Source organism: Balaenoptera musculus, chromosome 1 (assembly GCF_009873245.2).
Source record: "Balaenoptera musculus isolate JJ_BM4_2016_0621 chromosome 1, mBalMus1.pri.v3, whole genome shotgun sequence".
Classification (NCBI taxonomy): Eukaryota; Metazoa; Chordata; class Mammalia; order Artiodactyla; family Balaenopteridae; genus Balaenoptera; species Balaenoptera musculus.
Window position 1 is genome coordinate 64,605,713 of NC_045785.1, and position 14,007 is coordinate 64,619,719.

Below are 14,007 nucleotides of genomic sequence, written 5' to 3' on the forward strand. Positions count from 1 at the left end.
TCAAGTGCTGGGAAAGCCAGGATAAGAAGAGATCACTGGACTGGGTGCTGAAAAATGGGGATATTTATTTAGAAGAAAAGTTGGAAGTGAGTTTACACTTGGAGGAGACACCAGGAACAAAGTGAAGGAGAGAGGGAGGAAGGGCCAGGGGGCATGGTGGGGACAGCCACGCAGCATTGACGAAGTGTTAGAACTGAAATAGCCCTAAACCTTCAGGGCTGATGAGTTACATTTCTGTGACTAATACTCTATCCCACAGGGATAGACCATCTAGTGTCTGGAAAAAAACTAAGTGCTCCTCTTCTCAGCAACCAAAGAGACGCTGAACGATTCAGCAAGTTTAAAAAAAAAATAGACCTGTTCATTCCTTTTGAATTTTCAAAGTGTCCTTGAAGGAAAGCATGCGGGATTGAGTACATTTGTAACCTGCCCTTTTGCAGAGACATGGGCACTTCGTCTCCCTGTGCTCCCTGAGAGGGATGGAGACGCCATAGTAAAAGTCGTAGCGTCAGATTAGTCCAGTAGGTAAACGGTTTCCTCTCTTGAATTACCTACAAATCCCTGCTTCCCGAAGGACCGCAAACAAGTTCCCCTGAAGTCACACTGTTTAAAACACTCATCTGTGGCTCATTCTGAGAGTTAGAAGGAGACCCTCCTTAGAGGCCGAGCTCTGCAGGAGCACAGCCTCTGTTTGTCAGAGAGAGAGCCGCCTCGCCTGCTCTCGTGGAGCTGCCCACTTCCGACGCTGCTCTGTTTAATACGGAAACCTTATTTGTTGATAAAGCCCAGCTCTCCTCTCAGCTGTTATTCTTAAGCTCAGCCCTCCTGTGCCTGACACGTGTACACCTACTTTGGGGTCTTTTAACAGGAAACTTGGCACATAATCAATGGTGTTTGTCATGCCGAACTCAGAGATTTTTCTTCTTTTACTTGTATTTCAGTTCTTATTCCATGCTCTCTCTGGCCTTTTCTTTTTCCCCATTAATGTCTAGGAATTAATTTTAACATGCAGAGATAGAGGGTTTATCACAGACCTTTTGTGTCTCAGTGTTAAATAGATGCTCAGAAGGCCCATGGCACATTCCCAAAGAGTTGGTACTGGATCTGCTCTCTTAAAAGTGGGTGAGAAGAGTCCTATGACACTTTTGGGTACAAGTGAGTCTGGGTCCTCTGTAGCTGGTGCCCTTAGCATCTATGTCTCTGTATTTAACATGGGCTTGGGTCCTCAGAGATCAGGGAAAATGAAGTAAGTGAGGCAGGAAAATGAACAGTTATTAGTCAGGAAATCCAGTAGTGACCTTGACAGAAAACAAAGCTCTTCAAATTCTTCCTTTATAAACAGATCATTTAATAATTTCTAATATCCTTTCAAATTCTAAAATATTGCTTGCTATATCTCTTGTTTGTCCTAAGTCCCCCAAGTTTTTGCTTTCATATTATTTTCTGTGTTTTGTTTTGGTAGACTTATGTTCTCTCCTCAATGTAAATAAATGTCCAGTGCATTTCAGGGTTTACATACAAAGTGGGGTTTGCATACGAAACTTAGAGGTTTTAGTATTATTAAAAATCACTGTGTTCAGAAAAGTGACTAGGAAACAGTATTTAGATGATAGTGGAAGCAGCAAAAGCTGGAAACTTTTTTGATGCTGTTGGTTTTGTGGTTTTATTTTGGTAATCAGGCTAGCTAATTATTACGTTTCTAACTCTTTGATGTCACATATCTTTGCCATTTTCATCCTTCCTCAAAATCCTGACCATGTGCTTTGTGGGAGAAAAATTCCCCCACTGTCCTGTGACCACACACCCCCCCAAACATAGGTTTCACAACCAAATGTCTGAAGCCAAAACCCCCTGCTCATCCAGGGTCCCAGTGCATTAGAAAAATGTTAGATCCTGTGAAGAAAACATAGTCAATATGATGTTTTCCAATATTCCCTTTTTCAATTTTAAATTAAAATAAAACAAATGATATATCATGAATGCATAGCTGTTGATGTCTGTGATATCGATTGCCCCTTTCTCATTCAAAAATGTTCCATTTCGCAGTTTGTGTACCGAAGATTCCTCATAAGATTACGCCCTGTTAAGAAGAATAAGCAATAACTTTAGCGTAGAAATGGAAATTATACTTGATTGTTGATTCTAGGGCACTATTTCGCAGAAACATCACAATCAATAGTGTGTGTGTGTGTGTGTGTGTGTGTGTGGTTAGATTTATTCAGGCATTATCGCTGCTCCACTCGCGTTTCATGGTGCTGAGCAAATAGTAAGTGAAGAAGAGTATGGAGTTTTTTCACATTACCCTCAATAAATGGGTTTAACCACAATACAAATCTTATAATCCACCTCTTCAATCCCACTGGCAGTGGGACAAATCCAGTAGCTTTAGAAGTAAGCCTTCAAATATACTTCTACTGACAGACTGGAGTTTGTTTTAAGAAAAGTCAAGGTTTTGCAATCCTTTGCATTTATTGGAGTTTTCTGTTTCCATGGTTTCTGAGAGTTCACTGAAATTAGGCTTTCAGTGTTTAGAAGTTCATGATATGGGACTTTGGTAAATTCCTTCTCTCTTACCTAGATTATGTTCAAGATTAGCATATTGTTATTCCTGAATGAGCTTGGGGGAGCTATCGTTCTGTCAACATGTTTCTTCTCCTGCATGCCTTTTCCAAAGGACCAAGGCAGTCTGTATGAAGCCAAACTAGGGTCACTTTTTGGCAGCCTGAAAAAATAAAATTACAGTTCTTATTTTTAGTGAAGAACTACCTTCAAAAGATTAATAGAGAAATCCAGGCTTAGGCTTCTCTGGCCTTTGGCAAGGAGGGTGCCCTGATGAAATAAAATCTTAAAAATGAGTTTCAGAGGCTTCACACTTCTTGCAGAAGAACAACAACAAAACTCCCTTGTCGTGGTAGGCATCCTGGAATAGTTTATGTTGAGCCCCAAGGTACAAAGGAGGCATCAAGAATATACATAGAGGCTTTATTTAGCTATGAAGCAGAGTATGTGATTTCTGATGTTACTATACAATTGTTACCAGGTTTCTACATGCAGCCAAAATTGTGGAACCCTCAAGTGGTTGCTGAGGGTCCCATTACCACATAACATACATAATAAGTAAATATCAATAAGTTCTCTGAACCCAAATATGCTATCTCCATTGTCTGGGGCTCAAACCCAAGACCTCCAGCAGTTACCCCTCATGAAGATAATGAGTTTTTGATTAGTTGTTGTTACCTAATGAAGTAGGAAGCAGAGATGATAGAAAAAAGTCAGAGGCAGAAAGATACCAGAAAGGAGAGACTATGAGAATATGTGTAGACTGCAAGGAGCTAATCTAGATGACTTGGAAATATTTTTTAGGAAAGGGTACAAAGCTCCAAAGCAAGTAGATGTGAGTTGCACTGCATTTCAAGGGTCTAGTTAACACCTTAGGTTATACTTGAAACAAATTGGAAGCAGTTCAGAGTATAGGGGTCACATACTCAGAGGTAAAGAAGCCACATTGAGTTTGGCAGTGGCAAGGGTTCAAGGATGACTGGAGAGGAGAGAATAATGTGGTTGCCTATGCTGGAGGTCAGGAAGGCAGTGCTCCCCAGAGAGAGGTCTTAGGCAGGAAGAGAGTCCCAAGCGATCACGTAGCACTACCACCCCACCAGCAAAATGTGGCAGCAGGCAGATCCAGGGCTCCTCAGCCTCAGGTCTGAGTGATTGCTTGTCAGGCAGATGTGTTTGTAAACTAATGACTTTCACAGTGTGATGAGATTGAAAATGAAGCCTAATTGCTTCCACTGATTTAACCCTTGGAATGCTTCCAGGCATGCCGATAGCCATGTGTCTTTAATCATGTGAGTTAATCACCATCAGGCATATAACAGAAAACAGTGGCTTATAGGAAGTCTGGGAAGCATTGCTGTTCTGTTATTAGATTTACAGTTTGGGGGCTGTCATCTCTTCAAATAAGGACACTGAGAGGTTGGCCATGCAAACTAGTGTTCGTTAGTAGCCACTGACATAGGCAATTACATGGTTGTATAATTCAGAAAAAAATGAATTAATATTTATGCGATTTTTTTAAGTGTCTTAAAAAAACTCTTAACGGCAGTGGAGTGAGAGTTGCAAGTCACCTTGATCCTTCTAAGTCCACCATGAACTTCAGTCTTGCTCTGGAAGAAAGTCAGAATTGGAAAATTGTCTCATAATCAGGCCAGTCTGATTAATAGTGACAATTAGTATTGGACTATAGTGCATAACCAACTGATTATGAATCATTTGAGCACTTTAGGTAAATTTTCAATACAGGCAATTAAAATGAAAAGACTCATGATGCTTACATAATGACTTCATTAAATTAACTCAGTTCTGAGGTTGGAGAAAATTTTCTTTTGTCACAAGGAACCAGCAGAATTTAACTTCCATTCACTTTTGTTTAAAAGAAAACTGGAGAAAACACTTAAAAGGTATAAACACACACACACACCACATTGAAAACAGCTTGCTCTTTTTCTGAAAGTGAACTGTTATTACTGTGGCAGAAGGAAGTGAAGGTCAGAGCGTGGGTTGTATTCACAGCGCTTATTTGAATGAAGTAAATCTTTCCCTCAGTTACATTCTGTATTCTGCTAAATGCATGCATTGTTGAGGTTAAAAGAACTTTACTGTGGAGTGATCTGTAAGAGACAGACACTTCAAAAAAGATAAATACTCAGTTCTGTTACATAAACAATTGACCTAAACCATTTGCTTCATGATGAAAGACAAAGCTGGAGCCAAGTCCAAATACTGCAGTATCAATGCAGTCAGGGAACCAAAGATTCTTTTAGGTGAAATGCAGTCATTCAATCAAGCAGCAGTAGTATTGTACATTTAGACAATGGGAATGGAAGGAGAAGAGACTCTAGGGCTAAAAGTGAGTTGAAATATTCCATAGTAAAGTCAGTTTCTTTTTTTTCTAACTTTTTATTTTATATTGGAGTACAGTTGATTAACAATGTTGTGTTAGTTTCAGGTGTACAACAAAGTGATTCAGTTATACATATACATGTACCTGTTCTTTTTCAAATTCTTTTCCCAATTAGGCTGTTACAGAATATTGAACAGAGTTCCCTATGCTATACAGTAGGTCCTTGTCAGTTATCTGTTTTAAATATAGCGTTGTGTACATGTCAATCCCAAACTCCCTAACAATCCCTCCCCCCACCCTTCCGCCCTGGTAACCATAAGTTTGTTCTCTAAGTCTGTGGGTTTTGATTCAGGAAGTCACTTCACTTCCAAGACTCATCACTTAATACCCAACATGTACACAGCTGTGTGGTTTACAAAGCACATTTGCCTTTAAGTCATACAAACACTCCGTAAGCTAGGTCCTATGTTTATTAACAACAACCAATACTGGGATTTCCGTGGTGGCACAGTGGTTAAGAATCTGCCTGCCAATGCAGGGGACACGGGTTCGAGCCCTGGTCTGGGAAGATCCCACATGCTGCGGAGCAAATAAGCCCGTGCGCCACAACTACCCAGCCTGCGCTCTAGAGTCCACACGCCACAACTACTGAAGCTGACGCGCCTAGAGCCTGTGCTCCGCAACAAGAGAAGCCACTGCAATGAGAAGCCTGCACACTGCAACCAAGAGTAGCCCCCGCTCACCGCAACTAGAGAAAGCCCGCGTGCAGCAACGAGGACCCAACGCAGCCAAAAATAAATAAATAAATTTATTTTTTTAAAAAACCTATTTAGCAGTTCACAGTTTACAAAATTCCATGTGTTATCTCTTTTAATATCCTTCATTCCCCTCACAATGTTTAAAGATAGGAAAGGAAGACTTGAAAAGTTCAAGTATTATGATGTAATCACAGGACTAGAAACAGCAAAAACCAGGTATCCTAAATATGGGTCCTTGTCCTACATGCTACCTCTTATCCCTCCTATTCTTAAGACTCTTTCTTCTCCTTTGTTAATGATCTTTTTCAGAATTAATTCTTACATTCTCTGGATTCTTCTGTAGGTCTTTCATAGTGAAAACCACTTTAAATTCTAGCTTGTGATGGTAATGTCTCTCCCTTTTATTTTGCATTGCATTTCCAATCAGACTGCATTCTCTTTGAAGGCAGACACTGCAGTTTCTAGCCCAAAACTAGACCTTCACAGCAGGAAGAGTAAAGCTGAGCAGTGCTCACAGGGGTGACCGTGATTGCAGCTTATCATTTCTCCTACGACACAGGATGACCCAGGGCAGCAAGCAAGCCGTTTCAGCTGCTGACACTGCCAGGTGGACCCGGCACACTTGTCAGCCAAACAGCTCGCTTCTGAACGCAAACCTCACTTGTAACAACAAAATCACAAGTTAGCAAATAACATGGGCTTTTAAAATCATACTCACTTAGATTAAGTCAAAGTGTTAAATCCAGAAATGCCAAAAAATTGCTGTAAGAATTAAGGACCTCACGGCGATGAAGAGTGGCCCCCACTTGCCACAACTAGAGAAAGCTCTTACACAGAAACGAAGACCCAACACAGCCAAAAATAAATTAATTAATTTAAAAAAAATCAGCTATACTTCAATTTAAAAAAAAAAAAAGAATTAAGGACCTGTTGACCTTTATCTATTTAACTTCCTTTAATGGTTTTACCAAACTCACTGCTATCTGGAGAGCGTTCCTCAGTGACACTTCACCCTTAACCACGTGTCTGGAGAGTTTAGAAGGCAGGCAGTGTGTGCTAGTGTGCATGGGCACTGTTGTGTGTACAGATTGGTGCATTACAGTAGCTGCTCTCCTCCTTCCTCTCAGGGTAGTCTATCTCATCTCCTGCCCCTTACCTCCCCTGGTTTCCTTTCCCAGGTGGTAGAATTGGGGCTAAGGTGCTAGTGCCAGCAATTACTGACAGGTTTCTTTATCAAATTCAAATTAAAAGGGTCTGACTCGATTGTTTCCACCAAATGTGACCATGTGCGTGAAGGTGCTCTGCAAAGCGTCAGATATAACAGCAGACTCCCACTCCCCAGAACCTTCCACAAGAGCAAAGAAATAAAAATGAACCTCCCAAATGGTCTTCTGGGGGAGAGGAAATCTCAGAATTCCCATCACCTTTCTTTTATTTCTCTCTTTTGATCCTGATGATAGCCTCCAAGCCACTGACACTCCTCATGTGCCTGGCTTATTTCCCAGGTCGGATTGCAAGTACCCGTTCACAGTGACTGTGCTTCATTCCTGCGTATGACACATTAATCATACTCTGGAAAGGAGGATGTTTAGTCTTTGCCTGCTGTGTCTTGGTGGTACAGAGGTGTACTAGATTACTTTCCATGTAGCTTGTTGACGTCAGTCTTATGACCTTACAGTCATACACTGAACACAGGTATTTTGGACACTAGTTGGTAGACCACTCTTTACCCAAGCAAAATTTCTGGAATTTCTGTCCAGACATCCAGCCTTAGCAATTTTGGCTCCTCAGGGCCCATCCAGATGATGCAAGGGTCAGCTTCTCCTAAAAAGGGCAGACTTTGGAGACTGAAATTTGACTGCTGGATTCACCTCTTACCAGCTATGATACTGGCCATCTTATGTAACCGCTCTGAGCCTCCATTATCCATCTGTAGAAGAAGTATGCTAATACCAACCACCATAGTGGCTCCATGAGGAATGTAAGCATCTTGAAAGCACCAGTGTGTGCCCACAGGAGGCTCTCACGCAATATTTAATCCCTTCTCTCTTTACTACCACCTTTTCTGTTACTGTCACATGACTCCCACAACTTTCACTGTTCTCACCCTTCTCAAAACTTGCAGTTCATGACATATCTCAGTAATAAACCCTTGAGCTCATCACTAATAATTATCACACCACTTCTATCATCCCAGCTCCAAGGTCAGCCCTTTCCCTAGGAACCTTCCACTCCAGTGCCGGTGACCTGTCAGATTACCTCTCTGACTCTGATATGACACCCACCAGGAGGCATTTGTGCTGTCACTGATTAGCACAGATTCCATCAACTTCATCCTTACTTGTCCCCCTCCATTTGATTCACTCTAGATAGGAAGTATGGCTTAGCACTAAACTAAAAAATTAATGGGTGAATCTTAGAGGTAGTTCTAAAAATTAGTTTTCTTTGTTACTGAGCATTTAAAGAAGAAATGGACAGATCCAAAAGACTATCTTGAGGTGAAAAGAACATTTCATTTTATTGCAGCACTTCCCAAAGTGCTCTCATTCTGCAATGACATTTTCATAGCATCTTTTTTGACATTTGGCTCCATTTGCTGCTATGAACTCACATTGTCCTTATATTCCTAAATTGTCACTACATCTTTGTTTTGTTTAATTTGCTATTGTTTGTTAAGGACAAAAGAGTTCACTTTGAATGTTATTTCAGTTTAGTAAAAATAATAGCTATTTATCTGGTGAGTCCAATCTTGCCAAGCACAACAATGACTTTAGTCAAGTTCCTTAGCCTCCCAAGTCAGCCACTATACTTTTCATAAAAAATTCACAGGATTTTTAGTAAGACAGCCATTTCTATTTAGATATGTTATTGCTTTCTGCTTAAGTATTCCAAACTAGAAAAGTTGAAGATGATCCTAAGTTTTTTGTTCCCTTTTTTTCTCTATATCTAAGCTGTCCCAAGATCTAAACACTTCTTTCAAATATTTTGATGGATTCATCCTATTTTTTTTTGTTTTGTTTTGTTCTCCACTTTACCTTATTACTTTTGTCTTTCAGTACCTCAAATTATTTCTGAACACTAGTCCCTTGCTTTTAGAGCATTGCACCCTATATATAAAAACCTGCTAGCTTTTTGTGTCTAGCCTGGAATTCCCTCCCTGCCTTTCAAATTCCCTTGTAATCCAACACCACCTCCACTCAGTTTCCCCCCATGACACTCCAGCATGTAGTCTCCAATTTAGTAAGTACATCCTTCTTTTATTCCCCTTACAGACTACACACATTCCCAACTCTTGGCCTTTACCAAGATTTTCCCTGACCTACACTTCTTTCCCCCTTTGTCTCAGCCTCATTTCCTCCTCACTTCATTGTAAGCTCATAAGCTCTTTGCTTGTCTTGGTCACCACTATATCCCAGTGTATAGGAAATTTCCTGGTGCATGATCAGCTCTCAGCCGATGTTTGTAGACTGTCCCTTGAGGCCCACTTCAAAGCTAATTTCTTTTATAACTCCACTGTTTTCTTTGAATTCTTATGTTACCCACACTCATCTAAGCTTTCCTGAGCCGATTGTAAGGTCTTTGAGGATGGAATCTACAATGTGCATCACTTTGCATCTCTCATAGTGTCCTTTTTTTAAAACAACATATAGTTATTCTTTTACATTTGTGGAAGGCAGAGGATCAAAATCAGTTTTCCTGGACTAACTTCAAGGAATCATCAGAGACAGTGCTTTCTGCAGGCTCTAGAGGCGAATCAGTTTCTTGCTTCTTCCAGCTTCCAGAAGCTGTGGCATTCCTTGGCTTCTGGGTGATTTACTCTAGTTGTTGCCTCCATCATCAGTCCAATGTTAGCATATATTTATATGCTTTTATCTTGATCTCTCTTTGCTGGGAAACCCAAGCAAAAGCAATCGTTGTTATTTGAAAGCCACTGGAGAAATAAGAAAAGAAGAAAAGCTAAAAAAAGAAAAAAAAAAACCTTGAGTTGTCCTTCTTTGTATGTTTTATTGTTATTCTTCTCTCAAAGTTCAGGTCGTCAAAGAAGTGGTGTTAAAAAGGCTGAAGTTTCTAAGGCAAAGTCAAGTTAGCAAGGGTAATTAACACTGCTACTGAGTTTGTGTTATCCTAAAATTCAGTTAGTTATCTAAGGTTTTGACTTGAAATGTAGATATAGGAAAAACCTCTGTAGGGAATATCCTACAAACTTAACAATTTTCAAAAAAATTTTATTGGCATAGAGTTAATTTACAGTGTTGTGTTAGTTTCAGGCGTACAGCAAAGTGAATCACTTATACATATACATATATCCACTCTTCTTTAGATTCTTTTGCCATATAGGCCATTACAGAGTACTGAGTAGGGTTCCATGTGCTATACAGTAGGTCCTTATTAGTTATCTACTTTATATATAGTAGTGTGTATATGTCAATCCCAATCTCCCAATTTGTCCCTCCCCATCTCTTATGCCCAGGTAAATATGTTTGTTTTCTACATTTGTAACTCTATTTCTGTTTTGTAGATAAGTTCATTTGTACCTTTTTTTTTAGATTCCACATATAAGCGATACCATATGATATTTGTCTTTCTTTGTCTGACTTATTTCACGCAGTATGACAATCTGTTGTTCCATCCATGGTGCTGCAAATGGCATTATTTCATTCCTTTTTATAGCTGAGTAATATTCCATTGTATATATGTAGCACATCTTCTTTATCCGTTCCTCTGTTGATAGACATTTATGTTGCTTCCGTGTCCTGGCTATTGTAAATAGTTCTGCAATGAACATTGGGATGCATGTTTCTTTTCAACTTATGGTTTTCTCCAGATATATGCCCAGGAGTGGGATTGCTGGATCATATGGTAGCTCTATTTTTAGTTTTTTGGGTTTTTTTTTAACATCTTTATTGGAGTATAATTGCTTTACAATGGTGTGTTAGTTTCTGCTTTATAACAAAGTGAATCAGTTATACATATACATATATCCCCATATCTCTTCCCTCTCGCGTCTCCCTCCCTCCCACCCTCCCTATCCCACCCCTCTAGGTGGTCACAAAGCACCGAGCTGATCTCCCTGTGCTATGTGGCTGCTTCCCACTAGCTATCTATTTTACATTTGGTAGTGTATATATGTCCATGCCACTCTCTCACTTTGTCCCAGCTTACCCTTCCCCCTCCCCTTGTCCTCAAGTCCATTCTCTAGTAGTCTGCGTCTTTATTCCCATCTTGCCCCTAGGTTCTTCATGCCCTTTTTTTTTTTTTTTTTTAGATTCCATATATATGTGTTAGCATACAGTATTTGTTTTTCTCTTTCTGACTTACTTCACTCTGTATGACAGACTCTAGGTCCATCCACCTCACTACAAATAACTCAATTTTGTTTCTTTATATGGCTGAGTAATATTCCATTGTATATATGTGCCACATCTTCTTTATCCATTCATTTGTTGATGGACACTTAGGTTGCTTCCATGTCCTGGCTATTGTAAATAGAGCAGCAATGAACATTGTGGTACATGACTCTTTTTGAATTATGGTTTTCTCAGGGTATATGCCCAGTAGTGGGATTGCTAGGTTGTATGGTAGTTCTATTTTTAGTTCTTTAGGGAACCTCCATACTGTTCTCCATAGTGGCTGTATCAATTTACATTCCCACCAACAGTGAGTGCAAGAGGGTTCCCTTTTCACCACACCCTCTCCAGCATTTATTGTTTGTAGATTTTTTGATGATGGTCATTCTGACCAGTGTGAGATGATATCTCATTGTAGTTTTGATTTGCATTTCTCTAATGATTAATGATGTTGAGCATTCTTTCATGTGTTTGTTGGCAATCTGTATATCTTCTTTGGAGAAATGTCTATTTAGGTCTTCTGCCTATTTTTGGATTAGGTTGTTTGTTTTTTTGATATTGAGCTGCATGAGCTGCTTGTAAATTTTGGAGATTAATTCTTTGTCAGTTTAATTCTTTGTCATTTGCAAAGATTGTCTCCCATTCTGAGGGTTGTTTTTTCATCTTGTTTATGGTTTCCTTTGCTGTGCAAAAGCTTTTAAGTTTCATTAGGTCCCATTTGTTTATTTTTGTTTTTATTTCCATTTCTCTAGGAGGTGGGTCAAAAAGGATCTTGCTGTGATTTATTTTTTAAGGAACCTCCATGATGTTCTCCATAGTGACTGTACCAATTTACATTCCCACCAACAGTGTGTCTTCATAATGTGAAGAAAGTAAATAGCATGCTTTGGGGAAAGGTCCATAGTATGACACAAGAATAATTCATAAAATTCACTGATCACCTACTATTTGCCAGGCACTTTTCTAAAATCTGAGATGCTGGCCTAGATGAAGTGGATTCTATATCTTCTCTGCCACTAGCTACTTATATAATGTCTGCTGATACACTTAAATTCTCTGAGCTTTGTACTCCTCCTCCAGAGCTAAGAGGGTTAAACTAGGTTAGTTCTAATTTATCTTCCAATCATATGAGTCTATGAATTTTAAATATTTATAGAATGATGAGTGATATTCAATAAGTACTTGCTGATTAACTAATGTAATCTTTACCCTTCCAAACTTGTGACTTTCTATTTTAAGTTTCATTTATTTGTTCAAAAAATGTTTATTGAGTACTCCAATGTGATAAGGAGTATAAGCAGTGTGCCAAAAATAAGCACGTGCTAAAAATGATGGAGGTACAGCAATGAGCATAATCCCTGCATCCTGGGACATCCTGCCTCTCATACCAGGAAGCACTGGGCAGCCCAGTGACCAAATTCACTTGTTTCTTTTGCTAGAAGAGTAAAATTTTGCTAAACATTTCACTACCCCAACTCCAGTTAGCTGGTATTATCATCCTTATTCTTGTTAGCATAAAATATTTACTTTAGAAGAAATTTAAACAAATAAATTAATAAACAAAATATTCCCTAGACATGTAACTTATTTGGGGGCTACTCTACATGCATAGTTTCAAGCTATTGCCTCAAGGACTGCTATTTTTGGAAAAGATGAAGGTTAAGTAGGGGTTCTGTGAGCCTTTCCCTGTGTTTAACTAGGGCAGCTCCGTTTACAAATCTGTTTTCTATATTGAGAATATGCTGCTAATTATTTTGATAACCATTGTTCTAGATAATTAATTTGAATCAAAATTAAATTAATGGATAGGATACTATACATATAATCATTTAATTTGATTAGTAATTCATGTTCAACATGTGTTTTAATGATATCTATGAAATGTAACACTCATTATCCTTTGATAGGCTAAGGGATTGTGGTACAGGAACTCACCTAAATCCTTCAAGGAATCTAGTGGTACAGCATTTTGATGCATTCTTCTTGCTGCCTTTGAACTTCCAGAGAGCTCCTGATGCTGTAGAGTTCTTTATCATGATAGTGTCATTCTCATAGCATGTATTAATTGGTAATTTACAGTTAAAGAGAACATCTTGGGGTTTTTGTTTCAACATCCTATATTACTTCTACACTGAGCTCTTCCAAGCAAAAAAAATCTTGAACACATTCTAGATTTTTGGTAGTTGAAAAGAGGATTAAGTGTATACCATAAAGGTAAAATTCATTTATGATACAAGAGAAGTTCAAAACTAACTTTCTTATAAAGCTCAACTCAGCACCTGGAAGCACTTAAATAAATGGTTCAATATCATACTGGACTTATTTGGGACTAGAAAATAATAAAATTTTCCTTTTTTGATCATGAAGCAAAACAATTAAGGATAGAGCAGATAAATTAATATAGTATGGCCTATGTGCACTAAAAGAAACCCAGTAGGAGATCTCCTAATGCTGAAATGACTCATTTAGAAGCCAAATGTGAAATAAGCATAAAGAAAGGCATTCAATAAGAAACACTCAAAGACAATCTTGGGTCACAATACATTTGTCCATAAGATATCCCACAACTCAGTTCACCAATATGTGAGAGGAATGACCTCTCTTTGGACTGCCCCAGGCTTGATTTACTTCTTGAAAAGGACAGCCTTGATCTAGCTTGAATTCTGGTTTGGAAAGGAGACTTTGAAGACCTTTATATGTTTTCCTCTCCAAGACCTTAAAAAGTAGATTAGCCAGCCTCATTTCACAGGCCTTAAAAACAGTTCTTTGTCCTGTGATTCTAGCTAGAACATAATGACCAAGACATTTTCCGTAAAGAGTCCTTTTCCTATATTCGTGTCAGGTGTTGCCTTGAGCTGTCCTTATAAGCCTAGGGTTCTAGCAAGCTTATTCCCTTGCTCTGACTCTGATATGCTCACAGGTACATTTTACTACTGCCTGTAGCCAAATTTTGTTAGCAAATGAACTTCAAAGAGCAGAAAAACTGATCTTCAGCTGA

General features: G+C 39.0%; 1 protein-coding gene across 4 annotated transcripts in view; it reads left to right on the top strand.

The window, feature by feature from the left end:
* LOC118900046 (serine/threonine-protein kinase TNNI3K) overlaps positions 1-14,007 on the top strand; it is a 288,316-nt gene that overhangs the window by 172,573 nt on the left and 101,736 nt on the right. The gene's annotated exons all lie outside the window — the stretch shown is intronic.